The sequence below is a fragment of the Engystomops pustulosus genome, chromosome 1 (genome assembly GCF_040894005.1).
Source record: "Engystomops pustulosus chromosome 1, aEngPut4.maternal, whole genome shotgun sequence".
In the NCBI taxonomy this organism is placed as follows: domain Eukaryota; kingdom Metazoa; phylum Chordata; class Amphibia; order Anura; family Leptodactylidae; genus Engystomops; species Engystomops pustulosus.
In genome coordinates this window covers 214,411,315-214,439,057 of record NC_092411.1, presented here as the reverse complement: position 1 = coordinate 214,439,057, position 27,743 = coordinate 214,411,315, and the positions used below count along the sequence as shown (strand labels likewise).

General features: G+C 42.4%; 1 long non-coding RNA gene across 1 annotated transcript; it reads right to left on the bottom strand.

Moving 5' to 3' along the window:
- Nucleotides 1-2,725: 2,725 nt before the first annotated feature.
- On the bottom strand, nucleotides 2,726-24,837 carry LOC140104328 (uncharacterized). Its single transcript, XR_011850300.1, has 4 exons — nucleotides 24,767-24,837; nucleotides 10,828-10,904; nucleotides 8,741-8,802; nucleotides 2,726-2,846 (listed from the first exon to the last, which is right to left on the bottom strand). It is a non-coding gene; the product is annotated as an uncharacterized lncRNA (long non-coding RNA).
- Nucleotides 24,838-27,743: the final 2,906 nt, after the last annotated feature.

Genomic DNA, 27,743 nt, shown 5'->3' with positions numbered 1-27,743 from the left:
CAGAAAATGTCTGACTCGCCACTTTCCCCCCATTTTTCCATCCATGAATATTTGCATAAAAAATTATCAACCAGTCATATAGGTCCCAAATTAATATAAATTAATATGCCAGCACATACCACAAAAAATAACACTTTATATAGGCCCGTACTTACTGCGCCCCTCTCAACAGAACCTCCTCCTCCTATAGTACCCCCACAATAAAATAAAAAGCACCTTTCCCCTGTAGCAGCACCTCTCTTCTCTGCTTCTGCTTTGCATAGCAGTGAAGCCAGCTGGCTGCCATCTCTGCTACATACAGAAGAAGCAGAGGAGAGAGGAACTGCTATGGGGGAACGTGAAAATATTAGTGTCTGTGTTTTTCATTTTATCAGAAAACCAGAGGAACCGAAGAGAGCCGGCACTATCATTGTAATCAGCTCTGTCAGTGCTGCCAACAGAGCTGATGTGTAGGCTGTTACAGGGGAACATTATTCCTAACTGGACCCTCTGCTCTATTATTATATATATTACATATACTGTAAATATACTGATAGCAGGCACTGATATTCTGTGGTGAGATGTGTGTGTACTGAAGCCATTGCTCATTAACATATCAAAAGGCTTTGAACAGTAAGAAGCCACCATGAACCAGGTGTGAGATTCCCTGCACACTACTGGGGTCTATCCTGAGAGGGTCTTAGGGTGGAGTTATAGGAGGGGTGGGCAGGGACTACACATAGGGATATTTAAGGTGGAAGAACCAGAAATCAGTCTCTTGCTTCCTGGCCCCCCAGGACGAGCAGCACTTAAGGAACATAAGGAACAGGTTATATAGTGTGTTTGCTTTCTGTGTATGTATATAACTTTATAAGAGTAATTATAACATAGTACTTATTATAATATAGTAGACTTTATATGTGTACCTATAGATATTCCAGGTGTTATGTGTTTTACCATATATACATAGCTAAGTGTTTACAGTGAGTGTATATATTAGAGTAACCACATGTACAACCTGTAGCCGTATCCCATTCACACGTGGATCTGTGCCCTGCACGTGTATTGGAAGAATAGATACATAGATGCTATTGTGCATGAGTCTCTATATGTACATATGTATATGTATATATATCAGGTACTGGATGTAACTCCTGCTTCAGGGTATATCCAGGAGCTTCTGTAGTAATAGAATATATTGTATATACATACACATTACAGGGTGTCCAAGAGGGGTCAGGAAAAGAGGTTTGTGTGTAGTTGTGTTCTCTATGTATTTTGTATTGCATTTTATGTAGTCACTTTGTCACTTTTTGTATATAAGTATCTGTGAGGGTTGTATGTTATTCCTGTGATATATGAAGGACTGGAGTAGGTGCTTATGGTAAATAGCACAGACTAAGGCTACATTCACACTACAATATGGGGGACGTATATACGTCCGACGCATATGCGGCCGATATAAGTACACTTCTATGGGCTCGCGGCGCCCTACGGGAGCGGTACGGTGCAGCACACGTGCGGCACCGTACCGCTCCGTAGCCCGGGAAAAGAAAGGACATGTCCTATCTTTTCCCATATTACGGTGCCGCGGCCACACATCGCTATGGAGAGGGGCAGGGGTGAGCTGCTCTCACCTCCTCCACCTCTCCCAGCGCTGCCGTGTGCCCGCCGTGCTATGGTGCGGCGGGCTCACAGCAGTGGGAATGTAGCCTAAGGGGCTGGACAGAACCACTGAAACCTAGAGGAACTGAGTAAAAACCCAATACCCAAATCCCCTTTATCATAGGCACACACCTCTTTTCAGACGGGACAACAGGACAGAGCCCCAAAACCGGGATCTGGGAGGGTTGGAAGGTATGGAGATATAGACATGAGGATGATAAGAAGATCAGTGGATATTAGTGGACATGTATAAAACATAATAAAACATATATAACCTATATATTGACCCTAAAGAATGAAGGGGATGTCTCATTTGGATTAGAAAGTGAAAGCCATAAAAACAGAGGCTATGTTTTTTCAACAATTAAACAACCCTCTCGCATTGCTGTAAAAATACATTGAGAGGCTTTTGTGGGGGTAGCAAAAGGAAATGCAAAAGCCACCAAGTGGCTGCAGGGGGTTACAGTAGGAAAACCCCTTTCATTATTTGTTTAGCTTTCTAGGGTACTGTAAAGACTAGTTAAACTGTACTACATCTATGCAGAAAAATGGGAATTTCCTCACTTGCTCAGAAATAAAAAATCTGCAATAAAGTTAGATTTCCTGTCGCTTTGCTGATTATCTATAACAAGGTCTACACATGTCAACAGAGTTTTAGGCAACTACTCGCAATTCATACAATATGCAGCTGTGTTTTGTATCGCATCTAGAAATATTCTAAAAAGAACAATTTTAGCATTAAAACGCTGTTATGCAAAGTGTCTCTACACCAGTTGAGCATTCATACTCTGTTCATAGCACAGGGCAGCTGGCAATTGTATGGATGCAAGGGATTTACATTTTATTTAATGACAGTAATTATGTTTTAATCTTCTGGAGCACATTTGAGTTTAATGCTTTGTATTGTAACATCACAACTGTATATTAACTGCCATTCTAAACCCCAATCTTCAGCGTGTGAGGTAAAATGTTACACTGGCTGTCTCGTGCATACAGTCAACATATTATTTCTAAAAACATTAAACAGTAATGTGTGTTTTTTATAGCTTCACATCCATTCTTTTATCAACTATATACTGTACATTTAGTTTTCTGTACTTTTTGATAAAGTACAAATTTTTATTTTAACAGCTCAAATTCGTCTTGCTTGGAGAGTATTGATTGCAGCTGTCAATCTTTGCAAGGTGGATTAAGATTAACACCTAAAATTTAACCAGAAAATGTAATTCTTAGGATATTGCATAACTAGTAATAATTTTTTATATTTGTTTTGTATTAGGAATTTGAGAAATCCTGTAATCTTCAGAGGTATTGTATAGTTGTGCTTTCAATTTGGTATATTGATCGTTCATGTCCCTAAAAATTCAAAATCAAATTTGCCTGGCAACATACCGTATTTTCTGGACTATAAGACGCACTTTTTTTCCCCAGAAGATGGGGAAAAAACAGTGGTGCGTCTTATAGTCTGGATGTAGCTGCAGGAGGGAATGGAGGGCACCTGGCTGCGCTCTGCCAGCTAATGCTGGCAGTAAGCGCAGCCCTTCACAGTGAAGAGCAGCGGCTGTACTGAGTGCCGCTGCGCTCCTCTCCTCCTCTCAGCCCTCCACTGCTGGAGGGAATGGATGGCAGCACCCATGCGCTCTGCCGTCCACAGGGCACCGATATACAGGAGCTTTGTGGCAGAGCAGGAGCGCAGCAGTGGAGAGAGAGGGGGAGAAGAAAGGCACGGACTCTGTGGCCAATCCCCGCTCGGCTTGTAAGTAGCCCGGGAGGTTCAGAGGGAAGAGAGAACATGAAGGCTGCCGGCAACTTGAGAAGAGGAACCTATACAGAGCTGTGTGCAGTGTCTGACCTGTAACTTCTCACAGGATCAGATAAGTGATAAGTGCTCCCTTCCCCCGGTCTCTGCTCTCACACTCTTAACCCCTTGTTGCCTGGTATGTAGTGGCTGCTGTCTTGTAAAGGTAATTTATCCCACAGACCAAGCTCTTGTGGCCATTGTACAAGGACTGTCACCTCCTGTGTCCCCTCCTCCTCATAGATTGTAAGCTCTTGTGACCATTGTCACATATACTCATACCTATGCAGCCCTGGTAACTCTTGAGACCCCCTGAATACATGCCAACATAATTCTATCTAAAGATAGATGGCGGTGCCCGGGAGAGGAGGAGGGTGTGACCACTGCTTGCCCCTGCCCCTCTCCAAAGAGAAACATGGCTGCACTGCACCGCCCAGTTACTTTACTGTTTACTTTATTAAATATTTTAGCATACTATTTGGGGAAAAAAACATTTTTTCTTATTTCTCCTCCTCTAAAACCATGGTGCGTCTTATGGTCCAGTGCGTCTTATAGTCCGAAAAATACGGTATAATCGAGGAGTAAATTCCAGACTGTGATTTGGAAACTTGCAATTATTCGCTGGTGTTTTGTTTACTGGGTTTAACTGTAAAAAGGTCAACAAACCTTTTCTTTATAGCCAGCATAGTCAGTTTTTCCGAAAAAACTTTCTTTGCCATCAAAGTAAGTATTACTTCTCTGCAATTGACGATATGTAGCTGAAAAGAAATTTTTTTTTTTTGAGAAATTAACTTCCCTATATGTGTGGCAGTTGATGACCTGTAGTCCAATTCACAATGCAAAATACTGAACCTACGCATACCATGTCAAATGAATTTTTACATTTTGGTTCAGAAATTGCAGTGCCTTTCTTCAGTCACTTTGGAGAAATTTGGCTAGAATAAATAATTGAATATGGGGTAAAAATGTAGATTTTTGCACCCAATGTCAGAATAATGAAATCAATGAGGACTGAATATTCTAATATAAGACATCTTGTTTTAAACGAGAGAAGAAAAGGTTGGCACTTACCCCTTTCTTTAAAATCTTCTAACATCTTTAAAAATTGCCATGCGTTACAGTGAGAGGAGAATGTTATGCAAAAGGAGCGTTCTGGGGACGAGTCGTTTCACGTTAATCCTAGTGCTTCATCTTGCCTCAAGATTCTGTGCTACCTATATTTATGGGTTAGAGCACCACTACACAATATTTTTGTCAGATCCCCGTGATTTGAATAAAGGCTAAAAGAGACTGGTATCGCTATATTTCGTGGTAAAGGTCAGTGGAAGTGCCCCTACACACTCATCAATTTGATGTCTGGCACTTTGCCAAATCAATGAAAAAAAGACTGACCCAAACTAGCCACTAGTTTGTAAAGAAATGACATCCTGGATTGTTAACATCAGATTGCATTTCTGGTGGTGTATCCAAACAAGTGATGACTGTCATGGGTGTTCCAATGACCCATATTACGGGTTGAGGGCTCACCCGTGCTTCTGGCCCCCCACTAATTGGTGCTGGCCATTTTCAAGAATTCTATTTTACCTTGCTGGATCTTTGTCCCTATGCCTTAAAGAAAGCTCCCCAGAGATATTCCTGCATTCCTGTGTGTTCCTGCTCCTGAGTACCTGTATTCCCGTGTGTTCCTGCTCCCGTGTTCCCGTGCTCCTGCGTTCTTGTGTGTTCCTGCTCCTGAGTTCCATGTCCTGCATTCCTGTGTTCCTGTCTCCTGTGTGCCTGTGTTCATGTTCCCATCTACCTTGACCTCGGCTGCCACCGCGAGCTAGTCGTACCTGTGGAGCGACCTAGTGGTACCCCACCGCAGCAAGGCCATCCCGCTTTAAAAAAAATGTAACTTTCTAATTGTTGCGCAATTCAATGCACTTATATGCACCAGGAAGAAGAAGGTGAACTCCGTCAGACCTGAGCAGGGACACATGCAGGATATCGGGTGCACAATCTTAGTGAATCGCGGCACAGTGCTTTATTTCGGAAAATGCACTTTCGTGAACTCAGCGGGTTCGGGTAAGTAAATGTCCCCCATTGTGTTAACAAAATGCAAGCGTTAGCGGTAATATTGCCTTAACATTGTGTTTAATAAATGTAAATGTTATAAAATAAATGGAGCCTCTAAGTGGATATGAGCGCTGGACCCCCAGCGGGTTCAACTTTAAGACTGGCATTCAAAATGCCAGTAGTAATGAATCCTTCCAATTGTGTTTATTCAAATATATAGCCAATCTAAGCTGTGCTGTCTTTTGTTAGGAAGAGGCTATTTCATGGTAACTGTTCCAAACATGCCATACTTGTTTATTTTTTTTTCTAATTTTACTGTCATGATCTTTAACATTTAACATGCTAACTTAGGCCCTTGGAGTCAAATCTGTGGATTTTTTGCAATTTCTCTGAGCACCTCTAGGTCTGACCTTTGCTGGATGGTCCACTTATGGGGAGATTGTCAGCTTTGTCAGCTATTTCACTTACTTTCAGAATAATCTTTCCAATCTAGAATGATTGACTTTAAATTGTTCGGAAATTGCCTTATAACCCTTCTCAGATTGTAGGGCAGGAACATTTGCTTCTCTTAGGCCATTTCAGATGTCTTTCTTTCTCAACATTGTGCTAACACTCAGATGCTCCACAGTAGACTGAATAATCACTGGAGGATATTAGCAAATAGGTTATGTGCTATAATATATAGCCAGTGAAAGAGATTATAAATTGGGTATGTACTCTAAGATTAAGTCACTGATGACATAGTAATTTTAGTTTATTTTTAATTTATATGGCAACTCACATGTCCCTGGGGATTTCCCAGATCTCTTATTAGTGTGTAGACAGCTTGGCCACTTCAGCTGGCACATTATCTGCATGCCAGACATACGCTGGAATTATTGTACTTGTGTCTCTATGCAAACTTTTCTTTAAACCCCTTAGCGCTCTGCGCAGTAGCTGTACTGCGCAGCTTCCGACGATTAGCGCTCAGCGCAGTACAGCTACGGCGCAGAGACGATGCCGGTTCAGCGCTGCACAGCAGCCGAACCGGCATCGTTAGCCGCAGGATTTCAGCGGTAATTTACCGCTGACATCCCCGGCTAACACCCGCGGTCGGAGTCAACGCGACCGCGGCATTTAACATGCCTTCTGGGGGTCTTTACCCCACGATCGCCCCCCCCGCACCGTTTTCGGGGGGGCGATCGCTGTTTTGGCACCTCTGGGGTCCGATCGGGACCCCAGAGAAGCCTGGAGGGTTTACCTTTAAGATGGCGTCTGTGACGTCATCTTAAAGGCAAAGTGTCAGCCTATGCATCTGCATAGGCTGGCACTGATAATACCCTGCAATACATTAGTATTGCAGAGTATTATCAAGAACAAGCAATCAGATGATTGCTTGTTCATATCCCATGGTGGATCATGTAAAAAAAATGTAAAAAAAAATGTTTTTCAATAAAAAATTACTTTATAAATCACTAAAAATGCCCATAAGCCCCAAAACATATAAAGAGACATATAACGCTCAAAAAAGTCTAAATCATAACACAAACCCCACATATATAGTATCACCGCGTCCGTAACAATCCATAGAATAAAACTAAATAACTATTGAACCCATATGATGAACGCCGTAAAAAAAACCTGTTAAAAACCTGCCAAAAGTTATGATTTTTACCTATTATATCCCACTAAAAATGCAATAAAAAGTGATCAACAAAACATATGTACTCCAGAATGATACTGTTGCAAAGAACAACATGTCCCGCAAAAAACAAGCCATCAACCAGCTCTGTAGCCAAAAACGTAACAATGTTATGCCACTTGGAAGACGGCGATGCAAAAATGATAGATTTTTCCCCACATTAGGGTTTTATTTGGAAAATTTAGTAAAACATAAGAAAAAATATTCATGTCTGGTATCCCCGTAATCGTATCGACCCATAGAATAAAGAGAACATGATTATTAGGCTATACGGTGAACACAAAAAAAAAAAAAGTAAAAAATCCAGTACAGAATTGATGATTTTCTACTCATGACCTCAAAAAAAGTTCCTAAATTTTCAACAATAGGTGATACCAACCCCAAAATGGTAACACTGGAAAAAGCATCTCATCCCGCAAAAAAAATGCCGTCACATGACCCAAATAACGGAAAAGCGAAAATTTTATAGCCTTCAAAAGGGGGCAACGAGAAAACTAAAATCCTGGCAGCTGCAGGGTGCTCCTTCCCTTCTGCGCCTCGCTGTGCCCCCATAAGACAAGTAATGTCCACATGTGGGGGGTCGCTGCACTCAGGAGAAATTGTAGAACAAATTTTATGGTGAGTTTTCTCTTTTTATCTTTTGGAAATGTGTAAATTTTAGGGCTAAATGAACGTATAACCGACAAAATTTGACCATTCTAAATTTCACCGCCATTTTGATTCAATTACTATGAAGATCTCAAGGGGTTAACAATCTTTGTAAATGCTGTTTCTGATAGTTTGAGGGGTGCAGATTTGAAAATGGGTTGGTTATATAGGGGGTTTTTGTTGCTAAATATCTAAAATTTGATTTCAAACAGTATTTATCCCCAAAATAGTCAATTCTGAAAATACGGAAAATCGCTATTCGATTTGTAGGCCGCGTGACGTCAAAATAAATAATCCAAACATTTCAAAAATTATGAAAATGTAAAGTAGACAAATGGGAAATGTTATTCTGCAAGTTATTTAGGTGGTAAATAACTGCCTGAAAACGCGGTGATTTTGAATTTCGAAAATGGCAAATTTTTCAAAAAATTCATCATTTTTTTCTTTTTTTTGTAAATAAACGCAAAACTTATCTGCCAAAATTTACCACTAATTACCACTATTTTCTTCCTCTTCTTCGCGTTGCTTATCATTGTGGACTGTGATTACACATAGCAGAGCACCACCGAACGCTCCACATCACCACATCATTCCACTTACTGTGTCCGGATTGTAGTGCCATCAATATCTCTTCTTTTTGGACGCTGTTTAACGCTTATGCCGGTTTAAGTGAGCAAACCCTTGTGGGACTGAAGTCTATGATGGAAATTGAATCGGAAAATGTGGACAATATGGAGTCAACGGATATTACAGCCATACAAATGGGGAGAGAGGATGCAGAGGGCTTCTTGTCACAATGCGACTCTAAGGACGATTTACAGGTCCTAAGCACACGACTTCTTGAAGAAAGAATAGTATACATAGCAGAGCGTGAAGTAGCCTTTTCTGTACAGCAAAATAAAATTGTATCCTACCAGCAAACGAATTCCATGAGGATTAAGGGTATCCAGATAAGCTTCATAATTCACGGAAGACCCTGCGTTTTTAAAAGAATGGGAACAGGTACATATGAAACATTCACTCAACTTTATAAAAAAGGAGCCAGAGAAAGCGCCGATTGGCACAAAACGGCTGTCGCTCATGCTGTACAGCAGGGGTTAGGAACCTTTTTGGCTGAAAGAGCCATGAACGCCACATATTTTAAAATGTTATTCCGTAAGAGCCGTACAATAGCCAGTAGATAGGTAGCCCCAGCACATGCCTCTCAGTAGATTGGTAGCCCCAGCACATGCCTCCCAGTAGATAGGTAGCCACAGCACCTACCCCCAGTAGATAGGTAGCCCCAGCACATACTCCTAGTAGATAGGTAGCCCCAGCACATGCCTCCCAGTAGAAAGGTAGCCACAGCACATGCCTCCTAGTAGATAGGTAGCCACAGTACCTGCCCTCAAGTAGATAGGCAGCCACAGCACATGTCCCCAAGTAGATAGGTAGCCCCAGCACATGGCCCCCAGTATATAGGTAGCCAAAACACATGCCCTCCAGTATACAGGTAGCCACAGCTCATGCTTTCCAGAAGATAGGTAGCCACAGAACATGCTTCCCAGAAGATAGGTAGCCAAAGCACATGCCCCCCAGTATAAAGGTAGCCACAGCACATACTCCCCAGTATACAGGTAGCACTCTATATTCAATATTAGAATGAAAATATCTGTACAAAACATTTGGTATCTATCTAGGTTCCATGTACAAGATTTAGAGAGATTTAGTTTTGGACTAAACAGCGCAAGTATATATTATATTTTTTTTGTATATTAAGCCTTCCTCTATTTGAATATACTGTGGCAGGGGAAGGGATACCCAGCACTCACTTGCTGCAGATGTATGCTTAATTAATAAGCATACATTTCTTTCCTTGATTCACCTTGTAGAGTGCCGGTGATACTTTGCTGTTTTCTATTTACCCCATCTACCACTTCTCCAAAAAATCTGTCACAAATAATAGAATCAAATAATTTGAGAGCACTGTGGAACTAGATGGGATTATATGAGCAATAAGGACACCCTATTTAAAAATGTATTTAGACTTTGTATAAAATAATTGATTGGGCAGCACTGTGTATAAAAAGAATAAAGAGATTGTTATATAACAATTTCTTTAGTATGGACACTGTATAAAAGTAATTAAATAGGTAAAATGGGGGAACCATATAATGTGTAATTATTTGGGGAGCAACATATATAATTAGATCTGGCTTAGTTTTTACCAGCAGCTGGGCCACCTGCCAGAGACATCAAAAGGCTTATCTGGCAGGCCACGGGGGGGGGGGGGGGGGCTCTATCATGCGCCAGTGTGTTTCTCCCTCTCGATACGGGAAGAGCACGCCTCCCAGTAGATAGGTAGCCCCAGCACACGCCTCCCAGTAGATAGGTAGCCCCAGCACACACCTCCTATTAGATAGGTAGCCCCAGCACACACCTCCTATTAGATAGGTAGCCCCAGCACATGCCTCCCAATAGATAGGTAGTCCCATCACGTGCCTCACAGTAGATAGGTAGCCCCAGCATATGCCTCCCAGTAGATAGGTAGCCCCAGCACCCACCTCCTATTAGATAGGTAGCCCAGCACATGCCTCCCAATAGATAGGTAGCCCCAGCACATGCCTTCCAGTAGATAGGTAGCCCCAGCACACACCTCCTATTACATAGGTAGCCCCAGCACATGCCTCCCAATAGATAGGTAGTCCCATCACGTGCCTCCCAGTAGATGGGTAGCTCCAGCACATGCCTCCCAGTAGATAGGTAGCTCCAGCACACACCTCCCAGTAGATAGGTAGCCCCAGCACACACCTCCTATTAGATAGGTAGCCCCAGCACATGCCTCCCAATAGATAGGTAGTCCCATCACGTGCCTCCCAGTAGATAGGTAGCCCCAGCACACGCCTCCCAGTAGATAGGTAGCCCCAGCACACCCCCCCTAGTAGATAGGTAGCCCCAGCACATGCCTCCCAGAAGATAGGTAGTCACAGGAAAAAAAAAAAATAAAAAAATATTCACCTACCTGCGCTCCATGCAGCCACCTCATCAATCGAACTCTCTTCTCTTTGACCCAGGCTTAGACGATGGCGGCGATGGTGTCTGTGTCGCACAAAATTCAGCAAAAATGCAAAGAAGTAAACATTACAGAGTAGCAATGTAAATGCTGTGTTTTACATAACTTTTCTGGGGTGATTAAGTTGGTACATATATCTACTACAGATAGTATGAGGTTGGCACATAATGATCAGGCCGTATTTAATATCTGACAAAAGAAGTCAAAACATAGGGAGATAAGCTTTTCCTGTACAATTAAATATATTAAATGCAGTTTAATACAAGACTCAATGAACACAGTGGGGCACATTTACTTACCCGGTCCAGTCGCGATCCAGCGGCGCGTTCTCTGCTCTGGATTCGGGTCCGGCCGGGATTTATGAATGTAGTTCTTCCGCTGTCCACCAGGTGGCGCTGCTGAGCTGAAAGTCATCTCATCGCGCCGGAATGCACCACCTCGGACCAGGTGAAGGTAAGCGCTCCCCAAGCGACACTTTTTCGGTTTTTAAATGCGGCGGTTTTTCCGAATACGTCGGGTTTTCGTTCGGCCACGCCCCCGATTTCCGTCGCGCGCATGCCGGCGCCGATGCGCCACAATCCGATCGCGTGCGCCACAATCCCGGGGCAATTCAGGTACAATCGGCGCAAATCGGAAATATTCGGGTAACACGTCGGAAAAACGCGAATCGGGCCCTTAGTAAATGACCCCCAATATATGTTACATGTAGCAATCAAACCATAACCCATCTATAGAGGCGTAACCGGACCTTTCTACTATTTCCTGATGTTCTCATAAGCCATGGGATCCCACATGGCAGAATGTGCCTTCATAGTTGTCTGCCTAAGAGCAAAATCCTTCTCGTATTGACAATGTAGATCCAACATTTCCAATAGCGTGGGGGAATGGGGGGGGGGCAATCAATAGCAATCAATAGCTTAGCAGCTTGGAAAATGGGACACACCAGTTTCCTATATTTTCAGGGGGTCTTATTGACATTGAGTAGCAGAACAGCTAGGGCGGGTTCTGGGGGAATCATTTTCTTTAGCAACGTGGAGATGATGTCAAAAGTGTCTCTCCAGAAAGGCTGCAAACCTGGATTTGGATTAGGGAGCCTACGTGTCTACAGCATCTGTCTGACTATCCAGGGAAAATTCTGGCTTGGAAATAAGGGGTGTAATAATACCAGCGAGAGAGGATATTAGACTGCACTTCTGTCAAGTTTTCAAATCTGGAGGCCTTGTTAACAACTCGTCATGAAGAGAAGTCTTACCCTGGTGTTATGAAGGTAACGCTCCACTGCCCGGGATGGCACCCTCCCCGAAGCGCGTTTCGGCACGGAATGAGCCTTCATTCCGAGTCGAATCGTGCGTTGGGGAGGGTGCCATCCCGGACAGTGGAGTGTTACCTTCGTAGGACCAGGGTAAGACTTCTCTTCATGACGAGTTGTTATGTCTTTCTATTACCTTGTGCAATACTTGCATTATATACCTTCGAAGGTAACGCTCCACTGTCCGGGATGGCACCCTCCCCGACGCACGATTCGGCTCGGAATGAGCCTTCATCTGGGGGTGGCCACCCCCAGACGAAGGCTCATTCCGAGCCGAATCATGCGTCGGGGAGGGTGCCATCCCGGACAGTGGAGTGTTACCTTTGTAGGACCAGGGTAAGACTTCTCTTCATGACGAGTTGTTATGTCTTTCTATTACCTTGTGCAATACTTGCATTATATACAGCTTTATTGTTGGTCCACATTTTAGTGTCCCATTTTCATCTTAAATAATTAAGTCTTACCCATTTATATGTACATATATGTTCCTCCACCTGCTGTGTCTGGTGATGCCCCCCTATTCCTCTGTATTTACCACCACCCGGATTTTTTATGTTTTAATGAATTGTCTAAATAAAGTATTTTTCTTCATTATTTACACATTTTTCTAGTCTGGCTTCTTTCTTCTAGGGGGGGCCCCCTAGAGGTACAATAGGTCTTTTCAATTCAGCATGTGCAAATTTTTGGAGATCACCTTCCCCCGAGACATTGTCACATAAATTGCTCTTGTGCTGTTGAAACCCCTAAATTTCTCATTGAAAAGATAAGAAGACATGTCTTCTAGAATAGTGGTGTTTTGCATGTCACAACCATCACTCTTTATTGTGCTATTTAAATGTCCATTGCAGAGAGGAATGTCAATCTCCTTCCCATTGGAAAGGAAACTCTCTCTTCAAGGTTGCAGAAACATTAAAGCCTAAAATAGATGATTTGCCCTCATTATCTTTATCCCAAAAGCTTTGATCTGGGAGTTGATTTCTCTTAATGACTGAAGAGGATTAGAAACCAAGAGATTGTTATAATCTGCGTACAAACCAATTTTATGCTGTCTAAGCCTTGCGTTAACTTCCAGTATATTTGGATTGGACCATATTGCTTCTGCAAATGGCTCCATTACTAGCATGAATATTAGGGGGGGCAGGGGATATCCCTGACATGTTCTTTTTGTAATACACGCGGTCCCCTACTTAAGAACACTCGACTTACATACGACCCGTAGTTACAAACGGACCTCTGGATATTGGTAATTTATTGTACTTTAGTCCTAGACTACAATAAACAGCTGAAAGAGTTATCAAATGTGTCTGTAATGAAGCTTTAGTGTTAATATTGATTCTTATGATAACCCAACATTTTTAAAATCCAATTGTCACAGAGACCAAAAAAGTTCTGGCTGGGATGACAATGATAACTATACAGTTCCGAGTTACAAACAAATTCAACTTAAGAACAAACCTACAGACCCTATCTTGTATGTAACCCGGGGACTGCCTGTATAGGACTTTTATGAAAGCGAAACGTTCGCTAAGACCCTAGCTAAGGATTTAGAGTATAAAGCTTGTATGGCATTGAAGGTCATACCTGTGAAGGCAAATTTCCAAATTTCTGTGCAAAATGTAACTGTACACCAGTTAATTCTGTTGAACGCCTTCTCTGCTTCTCACTTTGGATGCTCCCTATACAGACTTCAATTAAACCATTCTACGTGTGCCATCTGAGGATTGCCTGGTCTTAGTAAAACCAACCTGGTTGTTATGGACCAAACCCGGAAGAATCACTAGGAGACACTGTGCTAGGAGTTTGGCGAACAACTTGGTGTCACAATTTAGCAATTATATTGCACGAAAATTGGCTTGGATATCCTCAGGGAGAGATCACACAATCTGCAGGAAGAAGATCTATCCTTCTATCCTGGATAAGGATTTATGCCTTGTTCAATGAAAAGAATATTCCCTTAAAGATTCGTTTATACACCTGAAAATGTCAAAAAGTCGTAACCGAGCGTTTAATGTAGGACGTGGATTTCTTGTGACACTTCTGACATCCAGGTTGCATTCTGAGACTATATTAAAGTCTCCTAGCAAAAGCAAATTTCCTCTTTGGAGCTTGTGAATTTTCCTCATTAATTTATTAAGAAATTTAATCAGAAATTCATTTGTGGAATATACAGATAATAAGGTAATAGAGACACTGTTTATCTCACAAATAAAGTTGAGGTATCTGCCTTTGGCCACTGTGTCTCTGACGGCTATTAAAGTGCCAGCTTTTTTATCCATGGGCCTCGAAAATATGTGGGAATCTTTTATGAGAGATTTTGGGGCTTTTGTTTTGCTGTAAATGAGTCTCCCAGATAGAAACTATGCCAGCATGAGATGTGACTACCTTTCTCCACATAACAGACCTTTTGAAGGGCGAATTGAGCCTATTAGCATTAACAGAGAGAATCTTGATCGACATGTTTGCTATATATACACTGATGTCCATTTTAGGATAAAGGGTCTCGAATGTCCCCCTGCTGTGTATGTCAAGGGTGAGGAAAGTTAGACAGGTAGGAATAGTCCAATGGAACCACTGACTGCAGATAATAGCCGGTTACCTCCTAAAGAAAAGAGGAGTATAGAAGAAAACAATACAAAAAAACGATACCATCATAGCTAAGGGGGAAAGGCCCTTCAATAAGGACCATGAAAGTCAAACATAAACGTAGAAACCAGCTCACTGATTTAACTCGGGTAAAGTTCACCTGGATGTTCTCCTTCACCTCAAAACGTAGATGAGGGTCATTGGGGAGTCGATTCACTAAGCTTCATTCTCAGTCCGAGGACCTTTCGCCAAAGTAACCATTATATTCATAGTAATCCAGATTCTAAACTCTTTCAGCAGAGTAAGACACTTTCTATTGGTCTGTAAACGATGTGAGAGTTGCCCCTCTTTGTATAAGAAGCTTCGTGTGGAAACCCCACTAGTAGGTTATCCCGGCATTTCTCAAGGCAGATGTTACGGCCGAAAGCTCTGAGGAACAATTTCAAGGATTCTGTGGAACTTCAAGTTGTTCCTTCTATTTCTATCCTCTAAAACAGCTAGCTTATTTTTAATAGTCCACACTTCTTTCTCTAGATGGTAATGGGATCCTATCAGCTTATTGTGGGAATTGGTGATTTCTCCCTGTATAGACTTGAGATTGCCCACTGTAACTCTTAATTCTTCTACAGACCCATCTATTTTATTTGCTAAGTAGGCCAAATCTGCATAATCTCTTTAATAAATATTTTCAGTTGCCCAGATGTGGGTATGTTTGCCAGGGGGTCTGGAGCTGATATAACAAAGGCATTAACCACATTGTGAAAGCTCACTCTGTTGGAGTCCAGGCGGGGCCTCTGCTTCTCAGGTATTGCTACCAATAGCAACAAAATAACACATTATCTAATTCACTGTGTTATAGAGGAGAGCTGGAGTGTGTCATTGTGTCTTATATCCATCTCATCACTCTGATCTTTCATCTCTCTTTTTCTATGTGTCAGATACTAGCAGAATGTTCAGAAGCTAAATAAAAGTGTACATAAACCCAGCCAGATTCCACACTCAGCTGGCCACCCTATGCCATGGCCGGCTGGCTGTCTGATTCCACGCCCCCCCCCCCTTTTCCACGCCCAGCCCCCCACCAGATGCCATGGCCAGCTAATTGCTACATGAGACTTCTGCCCTGCCTATCTGCCCATTTTCACGTCCATCTGCCTGCCCACCTCCAAATATAATGGTCCTGCTGCCATGGACACCTTTACTGCAGGGATGACGCAATGGCCACCCACACACCACCACAGACACATGCTTGACGGCCCCCCAAAGATACAAGTAAGTCCCTGTATATGTATGTGCTGTTTGAGTGTATATGATGTGTATGTATGTCCTGTTTGAGTGTATATGATGTGTGTATGTGCTACGTGAGTCTATATGGTATGTGTGTGTGCTTCGTGAGTATATATGCTGTGTGTATGTGCTATATGAACACATATATGGTGTTCATGTAGGTGCTGTATAAGTGTATATGGTGTGTGTGTATGTGGTGTGAGTGTATATGTAGTGTGTGTGTATGTGCTGTGTGAGTGTACATGTAGTGTGTGTGTGTGTATGTGCTGTATGAGTGTATACGTTGTTTGTCTATGTGTTATATGAATCTCTGTGGTGTTTGTGTATGTGCTGTATGAGTATATATGGTATTTATATATGTGCTGAATGAGTGTACATGGTGTTTGTGTATGTGTGTATATGTTTTATGTGTGTATATTCCATATAAACTGTATGTATGTGCGTATATACTGTAATTCTGTATGTACTGTAGGTTTATATGCTGTATGTATATGCAATATGTATGTATTTACTGTATATGCGGTATCTATGTGCATATGCTTCATGTACGTGTACATAAATGTGTGTATATAAGTGTAAACAGGTATGTATGTGGGTTACGAGTATATAAAAGTGAGTGTAGATCATTCCCTGTTTTTTCAAAACAAAGCAGGCACGGAGCAGGAATGCCCACTGCCTGCCCACTCCACCAGTCGCTGCACTACTCTATCCCTTCTCAACCCCCACATGTCATTGAGGGTCTGTAATCGCTATTATCACTGGCATAAAAGCAGTGATAAATCTCCCCCATGGATCCTATGGTAGTTAATAGTGTCCATAGGGCAAGGTTCTTTTTTATCTGACATGGGCATACAAGGGTTTATTTTGGGGGTAAGATTTGTATTTTCCATATTTTATTTATATAATAAACATGATAAAATTATTTTTATTGTTTTTTTTAAGCAAACCGCATTTGTCTATGTGTCGCCATATTCTGAAAGCTATAAAGTTTTTATTCCTCAATAGAAAGAGGATTTTTAGGGCTTTTTTATTGTGGGAAAAGGTAACAGTTATTTTTTAAACAGTTCACAATACGGGTATAATAATGTAATGTCTGCTTAGCAATACCAATTTTGTGTGTGTGGGGGTGTAATTTTTAACACAATGTAATTATATACATGGGTGATTTTTGCCCTGTTTTTTATTTCTATATTTTATTGATTTATTTGTTTTAAAAAAACCCTTTATTTAACTTTATTTTTACTGTCCCGCTAGTTGAACACTGGGGATACCTTGATCCCTTATACCAGTGATTTTCAACCTTTTTTGAGCCGCGGCACACTTTTTATACTTAGAAAATCCTGGGGCACACCACCAACCAAAATAGCACAAAATTACACTAAAACAGTCATAAAAGGCCTCCCTTTACTAATAAAAAACCCCTAGCGGCCTCCCTTTACTAATAAAAACCTCTAGCGGCCTCCCTTTACTAATTAAAAGACCTTAGCGGCCTCCCTTTACTAATTAAGAGCCCCTAGCGGCCTCCCTTTACTAATTAAGAGCCCCTAGCGGCCTCCCTTTACTAATTAGAGCCCCTAGCGGCCTCCCTTTACTAATAAAAAGTCCCTAGCTGCCTCACTTTACTAATAAAATGCCCCTAGCAGCCTCCCTTTACTAATAAAAAGTCCCTAGCGGCCTCCCTTTACTAATAAAAAGGCCCTAGCTGCCTCCCTTTACTAATAAAAAGGCCCTAGCGGCCTCCCTTTACTAATTAAAAGACCCTAGCGGCCTCCCTTTACTAATTAAAAGACCCTAGCGGCCTCCCTTTACAAATTAAGAGCCCCTAGAGGCCTCCCTTTACAAATTAAGAGCCTGTAGCGGCCTCCCTTTACTAGTTAAAAGGCCCTAGAGCCCCCCCTTTACTAATTAAAAGGCCCCAGAGGCCACCCTTTTCTAATTAAAAGGCCCTAAAGGCCTCCCTTAACAAATAAAAAGCCCCAGCCTACCTTTACTAATTAAAAAAAGAACCTAGCTGCCTTCCCTATACAAATAATAACCCTATATACTTACCCTTGATGTCTTCTTCCACGTACCTTCATTCCTAATGGCGATCCGCCTACCTTCTGTAGCTCCTGCACCACGCGCCTCTGGTCACGTGACTTACGCGACCTGACGTCAGGTCGCGTCAGTCACGTGACATGGGCCGCGCGGTGCAGGAGCTACAGAAGACGGGCGGATCGCCGACGCGGGGCTTGGAGGTAAGTATGGGCGCAGAAATACGGGGCAGCTCTACACAGGGGCAGCGTAGTTCGGGGAACTTTCCCCGCGGCATTTTCAACCTTGTGTCGCGGCACACTAGTGTGCCGCGGCACACAGGTTGAAAATCACTGCCTTATACAATACATTGCATTGCATGTAATCACGGTAGTTAAGGGGTTAAGCTGCCCAGCAAGGCGAGATCTCACCGGTCGGCAGATGTAGCAGGGCCCAGGCTGTATGTAACAGCCGGTCTCCTGCTGGGATTGCGAAACTGACTAAATATTTTGTCTAAATGCGTCAGCGGCCAGCTAAGTTGGACAATCTATTCCGTCCTACGTGGTTAAGCAGTTAAGGTAGCTTTCCAGCCTTTCAGCATCAGAATCATCAGCAGAAATGATGGGCTCTTTAAGGAATGTAAATGTGAATACTAATAAGCTACATCATAGCTGGCTTTCAAGCTATTCCCTTAAAACCTTTTCTGGCACTGTTTTTGAGCCCCTAAATAATGTAACTTAGCAACTATAATATTATAAGAGGAACCATTGTGGCAATCTTTGGAGGCATATTTGAAAAACTTGATAAAATTATTGTGATTATAAATTGCACATATGTTCTGTATGTATAGTATGCTTTAAGTGTCTTCTAAAAAAATAGCTGTTGAATTTCCAACAAAAAAGCTGTTTGAAAACTTTGCTTGCCTTAGTCTCTACCAGTCTTTAGATAGGAGATACATATAAATTACCTTGGTTCTTCAGGCTATTTTTGCTTCAGGACATAGTTTGATACCGTGGGATCAAAGAATACACAGAAATCTGCAATAATTGAGTTTTTTTCATTCCCTGCTTATTCCCCACTCCCTTCCACTTTACGACTGAAGAGTGTATTGTAACAGATCTAGTTGTCCTTTGTGCAATTCAATGCATTTATTAAAGTATTGCCGGCAAATTACCATGTTTTCCTTTGTATTTAGGGTCCCACAAGGCCATGCAATTGTAAAAGGTTCTTGACCATCATGGCCATTGCAGTACACCCACTCATTGCATATAATTTACTGCAAGACTTGATTTTCAATGGGAACTGTTATTGTAGTATAACAAAGCAAGGGGCAGACTAAAAAGAAAACTTTGACCGTTGCTGAAAAGGTATAGTTTTCTCTCCGAGAATTCAATAAAGGGCGCTATTTACAATTCAGTGCGTGTCATTTTATAACTACTAAGCATACATTATCTGCATCTTAGATGAGATCAGGTGACCGCCACTTCCATTTCACAGGACTATGACGTCATGATCATGGGAATTTAAATACCCATGTGAAAACCATCAAGAAAAGGAACGCCACTGCGTCTCCTGCACAAATATAGCACTATAGATGTGTGGTGAACTTTCAGACAATGAGATGTATTATGCTAGGTGATGCGCTCCTCTTGGAAATCCGATATAACATATAATCCAGAGTGGAAGAAGACGGGTCACTCACCATTAATGCAATCTTTATTCAAACCAGCAGGGTAACATCGACAGGTGCCCGGATACGCCACAAACGACAGGCTGTTTTGCGCGTAAAATACTTTCTCAAGTCCGTGACATCATGTAATGGACTGGAACCTCGAGGTTTGTGCTCCTGTACAGCTTGTCCCTCCCCCACTGATGTCAGGTTGACCAGGCTGTGACCTCTGAGAAGAAACAAGAGGTGGAGCTAGACAGGAGCACAAAGGTGGGGGTCAAGCTCTGAGGAGTAATACAGACAAGGCACATGTTGTTTTTTGAAATGCATCTAAACCAAAGTCCAGCCCTTATGACTACCCCAGGATTTTGCCAGGGAGCAAGGAAAGTTATAACACACAATTACACTCACCGGCCACTTTATTAGGTACACCTGGCCAACTGCTCGTTAACACTTAATTTCTAATCAGCCAATCACATGGCGGCAACTCAGTGCATTTAGGCATGTAGACATGGTCAAGACAATCTCCTGCAGTTCAAACTGAGCATCAGTATGGGGAAGAAAGGTGATTTGAGTGCCTTTGAACGTGGCATGGTTGTTGGTGCCAGAAGAGGTCTGAGTATTTCAGAAACTGCTGATCTACTGGGATTTTCACGCACAACCATCTCTAGGGTTTACAGAGAATGCTCCGAAAAAGAAAAAACATCCAGTGAGTGGCAGTTCTGTGGGCGGAAATGCCTTGTTGATGCCAGAGGTCAGAGGAGAATGGGCAGACTGGTTCGAGCTGATAGAAAGGCAACAGTGACTCAAATCGCCACCCGTTACAACCAAGGTAGGCAGAAGAGCATCTCTGAACGCACAGTACGTCGAACTTGGAGGCAGATGGGCTGCAGCAGCAGAAGACCACACCGGGTGCCACTCCTTTCAGCTAAGAACAGGAAACTGAGGCTACAATTTGCACAAGCTCATCGAAATTGGACAGTAGAAGATTGGAAAAACGTTGCCTGGTCTGATGAGTCTCGATTTCTGCTGCAACATTCGGATGGTAGGGTCAGAATTTGGCGTCAACAACATGAAAGCATGGATCCATCCTGCCTTGTATCAACGGTTCAGGCTGGTGGTGGTGTTGTCATGGTGTGGGGAATATTTTCTTGGCACACTTTGGGCCCCTTGGTACAAATTGAGCATCGTTGCAACGCCACAGCCTACCTAAGTATTGTTGCTGACCATGCCCATCCCTTTATGGCCACAGTGTACCCAACATCTGATGGCTACTTTCAGCAGGATAATGCACCATGTCATAAAGCTGGAATCATCTCAGACTGGTTTCTTGAACATGACAATGAGTTCACTGTACTCAAATGGCCTCCACAGTCACCAGATCTCAATCCAATAGAGCATCTTTGGGATGTGGTGGAACGGGAGATTCGCATCATGGATGTGCAGCCGACAAATCTGCAGCAACTGTGTGATGCCATCATGTCAATATGGACCAAAATCTCTGAGGAATGCTTCCAGCACCTTGTTGAATCTAAGAATTGAGGCAGTTCTGAAGGCAAAAGGGGGTCCAACCCGTTACTAGCATGGTGTACCTAATAAAGTGGCCGGTGAGTGTATATTGTAATGCAAATGCTTAGAAAAGGCAGAAAGGCAGATTTGCACTGCAGGTGTAATAAGCTTCTGCAACCTGTCTTTAGTGAAAAATTAGGTCCCTGGTGACAGGTTCCCTTTAAGTGTATTCTTATGATAAACTGAATGTTTATATACATATTCGACAGTCTCTATGTAGAAAAGTCACTTGAGTAAAAGTATGTTACGTTACTTTGTCTTGTTATGTGGTGGAGGTTTACTGTTTACTGTTCCCATGGTTACCTGGCCGAAACTCGTTTAATACAAGTTTCCAGCCCATTAAATGCTGTCACGGACTTGAGAAAGCGCTTTACGCGCAAAACAGCCTGTCATTTGTGGCGTGCCCGGCACCTCTCGATGTTACCCTGCTGGTTTGAATAAAGATTACATTATTGGTGAGTGACCCGTCTTCTTCCAGTCTGAATTAAATACCCTTGTTCCTCGTTTTTTGGGACACCTGAGATTCTATGGAAAGTGATGTGATTTGAACTTTTAGGATTTTCAACTGTATTTATAGATTGCATGGGGTACTTTAACCTTTTGAAGTCTGTTCCTGCTATCTTCTGCAATACTACTGTATATGGCATATGTTTATGTATACAGTAGATGACAGTATTAGAGGTCATCTATCACAACCTGTAATACACAGGCCATGACAGATCTCTCCTAATGAAATGTCCCGGCTGGTTCTGACTTCAGGCTGTCAAAGTAATGGGTCATTGCTGCCCGATGATATCACAGGGAGCGAAGATCCTACCAAGATGGCAGCGCCCAAGTGCCACTGGGGATTCAAATGCCCCTGGCAGCTTTTTCCAGTGGCATTTAAAAGGTTAACATTGGTGATGTGTGCCTCTGTCACCTGCTCTATATCCTCATCTACTGGTAGGAAATTTTTGCATACTTTGATGATCTTACCCTACTAGGCTGCCCCTCTGCATTCTTTTTCTTAGGAGGGTACCTAAGCAGATGAGAAGATTAAACTCCTGGAGGTGAAACAGCTTGAGAAGGGGAAGTTAGTGCTAATGAATTCCAGGAGAAGGGGACCTAGGTTGAACAGGGGGACTGGTGGCAGAATCACTGAGGTGGAGCAAGTAGAAAGAACTCCTAAATCAGGGTGACTGAGCAAGGCTGGAGTTTTTCCCACTTGTCCCTGAGCTGGTTGGGTGGTTCTCAAACCAAGTATTTGACTGCTACAGAATCACACATTTCTTCGCTCCATGGACAGCTCTTGTTTGCTTGTATGCAGAGATATAAAGGGGTATTCCCAACCCACTAAATGCCTTTTATTTAATTTCTAAACTGTAAACATAAATTTCTTCAATTGGTTGTAATTTTTTTTAAAATTTACCTCTATGGTGATTATTTACTGTAAATGTGGCTCATATGCCTTAGTTACAGCCTCCATTTGTCCTTAGATAAGGCCTCTGCCACACAGGCGCACAGAGTGTGGGTTTTCTGACTGGCAATGACCGGGATTATGTAAACGCGCTTAACTCATGCATGCGCTGTTCACATTGTCCCGACCTCCTTGCTTCTGGGAGCAGAGGGGTGCGCTGGAGTTTCTTGGCTTTACTGATAGCGTTTCAGCAGGACTGCTGTATTATGACTTGGCTCGCTATAGATAGGCTGCAGAACTGTGCCCCGGTAACTAAGTGAACAGCTGTCCTGCACAAACGCAATCCATTGGCCGGGGAATGGTACTGCAGTTGAACAGGACAGCTGAGAAGCTAAAGTGCACCCCTCCTGCAGCCTCTCTGATCTAGAGCACAAGCAGTAGGCGGTAGGGACAATGTGAACGGCACATGCGTGAGTTAAGTGCGTTCACATAATCTCGGCCAGTGCCAGTCAGAAAACCTACTCTCTGTGTGCCTGTGCAGCCACCGCTGTTGGTGTGCCCATATCAAAGAACAACTGGAGGCTGTAACTAAGGCATATAAGCATTTATATATTTTTACATTACAACTAGAGATGAGCGAGTATACTCATCCGAGCTTGATGCTCGTTCGAGTATTAAGGTACTCGAAACGGCTCGTTGCTCGGACGAGTATTTCCCCTGCTCGAGATCGAGCATTTAATTAAAAAAACACAGTGAAGAACAATGAAGAATAGAATAAAAACAGTGAACACATGATCATTTAAGTGAAAAACACAGTGAAGAATAGATTACAGATGTTCGGCACATCTGCTTACTTGTCGGAAGATACGCGCGAAACGGTGCGAACAAAATAGTATGTGAATAACAATATATATGTGTGAAGAACACATTGAAGAACACGGTGAGCAGGACAGAGATATCGGGGCAGCGGCAGCACGGAGACATCGGGGCAGCATGGAGACATCGGGGCAGCAGCAGCACTGAAACATCGGGGCAGCACGGAGACCTCGGGGCAGCGTCAGCACGGAGACATCGGGGCAGCACGGAGACATCGGGGCAGCACGGAGACAACGGGGCAGCATGGAGACAACGGGGCAGCACGGAGACATCGGGGCAGCCGCAGCACGGAGACATCGGGAAGGGCAGAGAGATCAGGGAGACTTCAGTGGAAGAAGAGGAGCGAATCCCGGGACAGCATATCTCCCGACAAGTAAGCAGATGTGCCGAACATCTGCAATCTATTCTTCACTGTGTTTTTCACTGCGTTTTTCACTTAAATGATCCTGTGTTCACTGTGTTCACTGTTTTTATTCTATTCTTCACTGTTCCTCACATCTGCTAACTTGTCGGGAGATTATATACGGGCGGAACAGTGAAGAATAGATTACAGATGTTTGCATACATCTGCTAACTTATGAGAAGACATTCTTTTTCAATTAAATAACACATTTTATTCCCGAACCATGGTCCCTTTGAAAAATGCTCGAGTCTCCCATTGACTTCAATGGGGCTCGTTATTCGAGACGAGCACTCGAGCATCGGGAAAAGTTTGTCCCGAATAACGAGCACTCTAGCATTTTAGTGCTCGCTCATCTCTAATTACAACCAATTGGTGTTTATGTTTAAAGTTATTAAATAGAAGGCATTTAGTGAATTGGGAATACCTCCTTAAGACTTTATTTTTAAGACAGTCCTGGGTCGTGTACACTTTTTGCAGAACTTGCTTGCCTCTTCTTTCCATTCTCCAATATTATAACATCTCTCATTTAGATAAATATGATTACTGGGAGAGAGAAAAGGTATGTCTGGAAACCGTATAGAGTGCCCTACACAATAAAATAACAAATATATAAAAGAACATGAAACTAATATAAAAACTCCAAAAAATAATATTTCCAGAAGACAATAATCTTTTAAAATTTTATACTGAGGGGTCTGCTGCACAGTTATTATATAAGTGCATGAAGCGAGTCATTAGAGGAAATCAATAACAGTTTACTGAACTTGATGAAGTTTCGCCACTTACCACTTGTCAGAGTACGATATTACGAGTCAATATTCTTATGCTACTGGTTTGTTGTATAATGAATTTCTCAGCTGCAATGCAAAATGAACAATAACACTACATTACATCTTTCAATGACAAAAATATCTTCAGTAACAGACTTGCTAGTTTTGTCCCAAAAATAAATTACACTAAAAACATTGCTGCAATGAATTATTTTGAAAAATGTATGTATCATATTTTTGTATAAACCCCCTAGAAACTAAGGGCCACATTTATCACTTTTGTGCGCCTAAGTGTAGTAGTTGCGCCTAAATTCTGGCGCACTGTTTTGCCAGAATTATCACAAGCTACAACCATCTGTGATAAGTATATTTTCTGCCTCTTATTAATCACTTTACTTTAACACAGTTTAGGTGCAATTTTGGCGCAGTTTAGGCGCAATGTTAGATTCAGGCACTTACATGTGATCCTGCTACAAGCTCCTCTTTGCTTCTCCCACAGCCCAGAATGAAGATAACACTCACAGCAGCACCCAGGTGTGTGACACCCAGCACCCAGTCACCTCCTCAGCAGGGGCTTCTCCTGGGGGGGATCCCCCAGTGCTGGTCTCCTGCTGCACCCCTGTAATTCTGCACAATATCCCCCTCAGACACACTGGTGATACTGTGCAGAATTACATGGGGGACACTTGTTTTTAGTATCTGCAAACTTGTGCAAAGTTCTTTTCTCTCTTGCTTTGAGCTCAGCGTTTTGCAGAATATTTTGTAAATAGAAGGTGATGAACTGTAAATAGAGTCTGCAACTCCTGTCTGCAGTGTATCTAATGTATCTATTATATGTTCCAGTGTCTGGCTGAGCTCTGCTGCTAGAAATGAGCTCTTCTGCAAAGGGGCTCAGTGCTTTCTTCTCAGTTAACGCCACCTTCGGGCTGGAGTGTTTTTGCGTCCGTTTTTGCGCCTAAATGAAGACGTTGCAAGTGATGAATATCATTAGGTGCAGCAAAACATCTGGATTAGTAAGATAGATGAGGGAAAGCTGGTTATTTCTGCTGCGTGGCTAGTTTGGCGTTTAATCGCAAATATGGCGCAAAAACGGTGCGCCTGAATGAAAAGGCGCAAAAACAACAGAAAAAACGAGTGATAAATGTGGCCCTAAATCTGTTTCTCCTTTAATTTTTTCATCCTTATCTTGTTTTTTTAAATTTTTTTTATAACTTTTTTCAGGTTCTTCTGAGGGGTTATTATTCTTAACCTTGGGTTGCCTTCAGAAGTTTATATCTACTGGTGAGATTGGAAAGCAAACTCTCAGGCTGATAGGGAGGACGGAAAAAAATTCTCCGCAAAGATTAGATTTCCCCCAGGGATAGATTGGTTGAATGAACTGCTCTGAAAACTGGACTTGTTTTTATATTTATTTATTCTGACATTTGTATTTTTTGTTATTTTATTTATTATTTGTAGAGCAAGATGTATTTTGCAGCTCATGCATAAAGCTTCTGGTATTAGTTTGCCCCCATGATTTATCCTATGTGCAAGAGGGAAACTGATCCCAAAACCACATGGCATATTTAAATGGGTTTACATTATCGGGTGAGGGTGTGTAGCTCGATGAAATGGAACATCAAAGCATACCACTAGATGAAACAGAGTGTCTATTCGGTGAAACATCTGTAGGGTATCAGTAGGGCAAGATGTTTAACCTCTTATGACAGGCCCTTTTTTGTTTTTCCATTGCCATTTTTCACTCCCCACCTTCAAAAATCTATAACTTTTTTATTTTTCCATGTGTAAAGCTTGTTTTCTGCGTAACAAATTGCAATACATAGTGACGGTATTTAATATTCCATGCACAGGGAAGCTGGAAAAAATTCTGCATGCAGTGAAAATGTTGGAAAAACACATTTGCCCCATTTTGTTGTGGGCTTGGATTTTACGGCTTTCACTGTGCACCATAAATGACATGTCAACTTTATTCTTGGGGTCGGTAAGATCACGTAAATACCATATTTATACAGGTTTTATAATGTTTTCATGCATTTACAAAAATTAAAACCTCCAGTACAAACAAAAAATTCTTCATTTTGCCATCCTTTGGCACTAATAGATGTTTTATACTTCAGTGTACGGAGCTGTGGGTAGTGTCATTTTTGTGACTTTTGATGACATTTTTTAAATGCTACCATTTTGAGGACTGTATGGTCTTTTGATGAAAATGGCAAAAAATGGCATTTTTCACTTTGGCCGCTTTTTTCCGTTACAGGGTTAAACACCGGGAATAACCGTTATTATATTTTCATAGATTGGACATTTTGGAACACGGCAATACCTAACGTTTAGGATTTTTACAGTTTAATTATATTTCTATAAATTAATTTTATATATTTCTAAATTCTCCTAGGGGTGTATTTTCCAAAATGGTGACACATGTTGGGGTGCCCCTCTGTTTTGGTACCATTAGGACTCTCCAAATGGATCCTGACTAGAGATGAGCGAACATACTCGTCCGAGCTTGATGCTCGTTCGAGCATTAGCGTACTCGAAACTGCTCGTTGCTCGGACGAATACTTCGCCCGCTCGAGAAAATGGCATCTCCCGCCGTTTTGCTTTTTGGCGGCCAGAAACAGAGCCAATCACAAGCCAGGAGACTCTGCACTCCATCCAGCATGACGTGGTACCCTTACACGTCGATAGCAGTGGTTGGCTGGCCAGATCAGGTGACCCTGGAATAGACTAGCCCCTGCCCGCGCTGCTCGGATCATTCTGGATGCCGCTAGGGAGAGAGCTGCTGCTGGTCAGGGAAAGTGTTAGGGTGTTCTATTAGAATAGTGTTAGGCAGGAGTGATTCTACAAGAACCCAACAGCCCTTCTTAGGGCTACAATAACGTTATACATTTTATTTTTTTATTTGCTTGTGGCTGGGCTTGCTGGCACTAGTAGTGCAGCTAGTACCATATTGTGAGGAATTTGCTGGGAGACCTGCGACCGTTGTGTTTAGC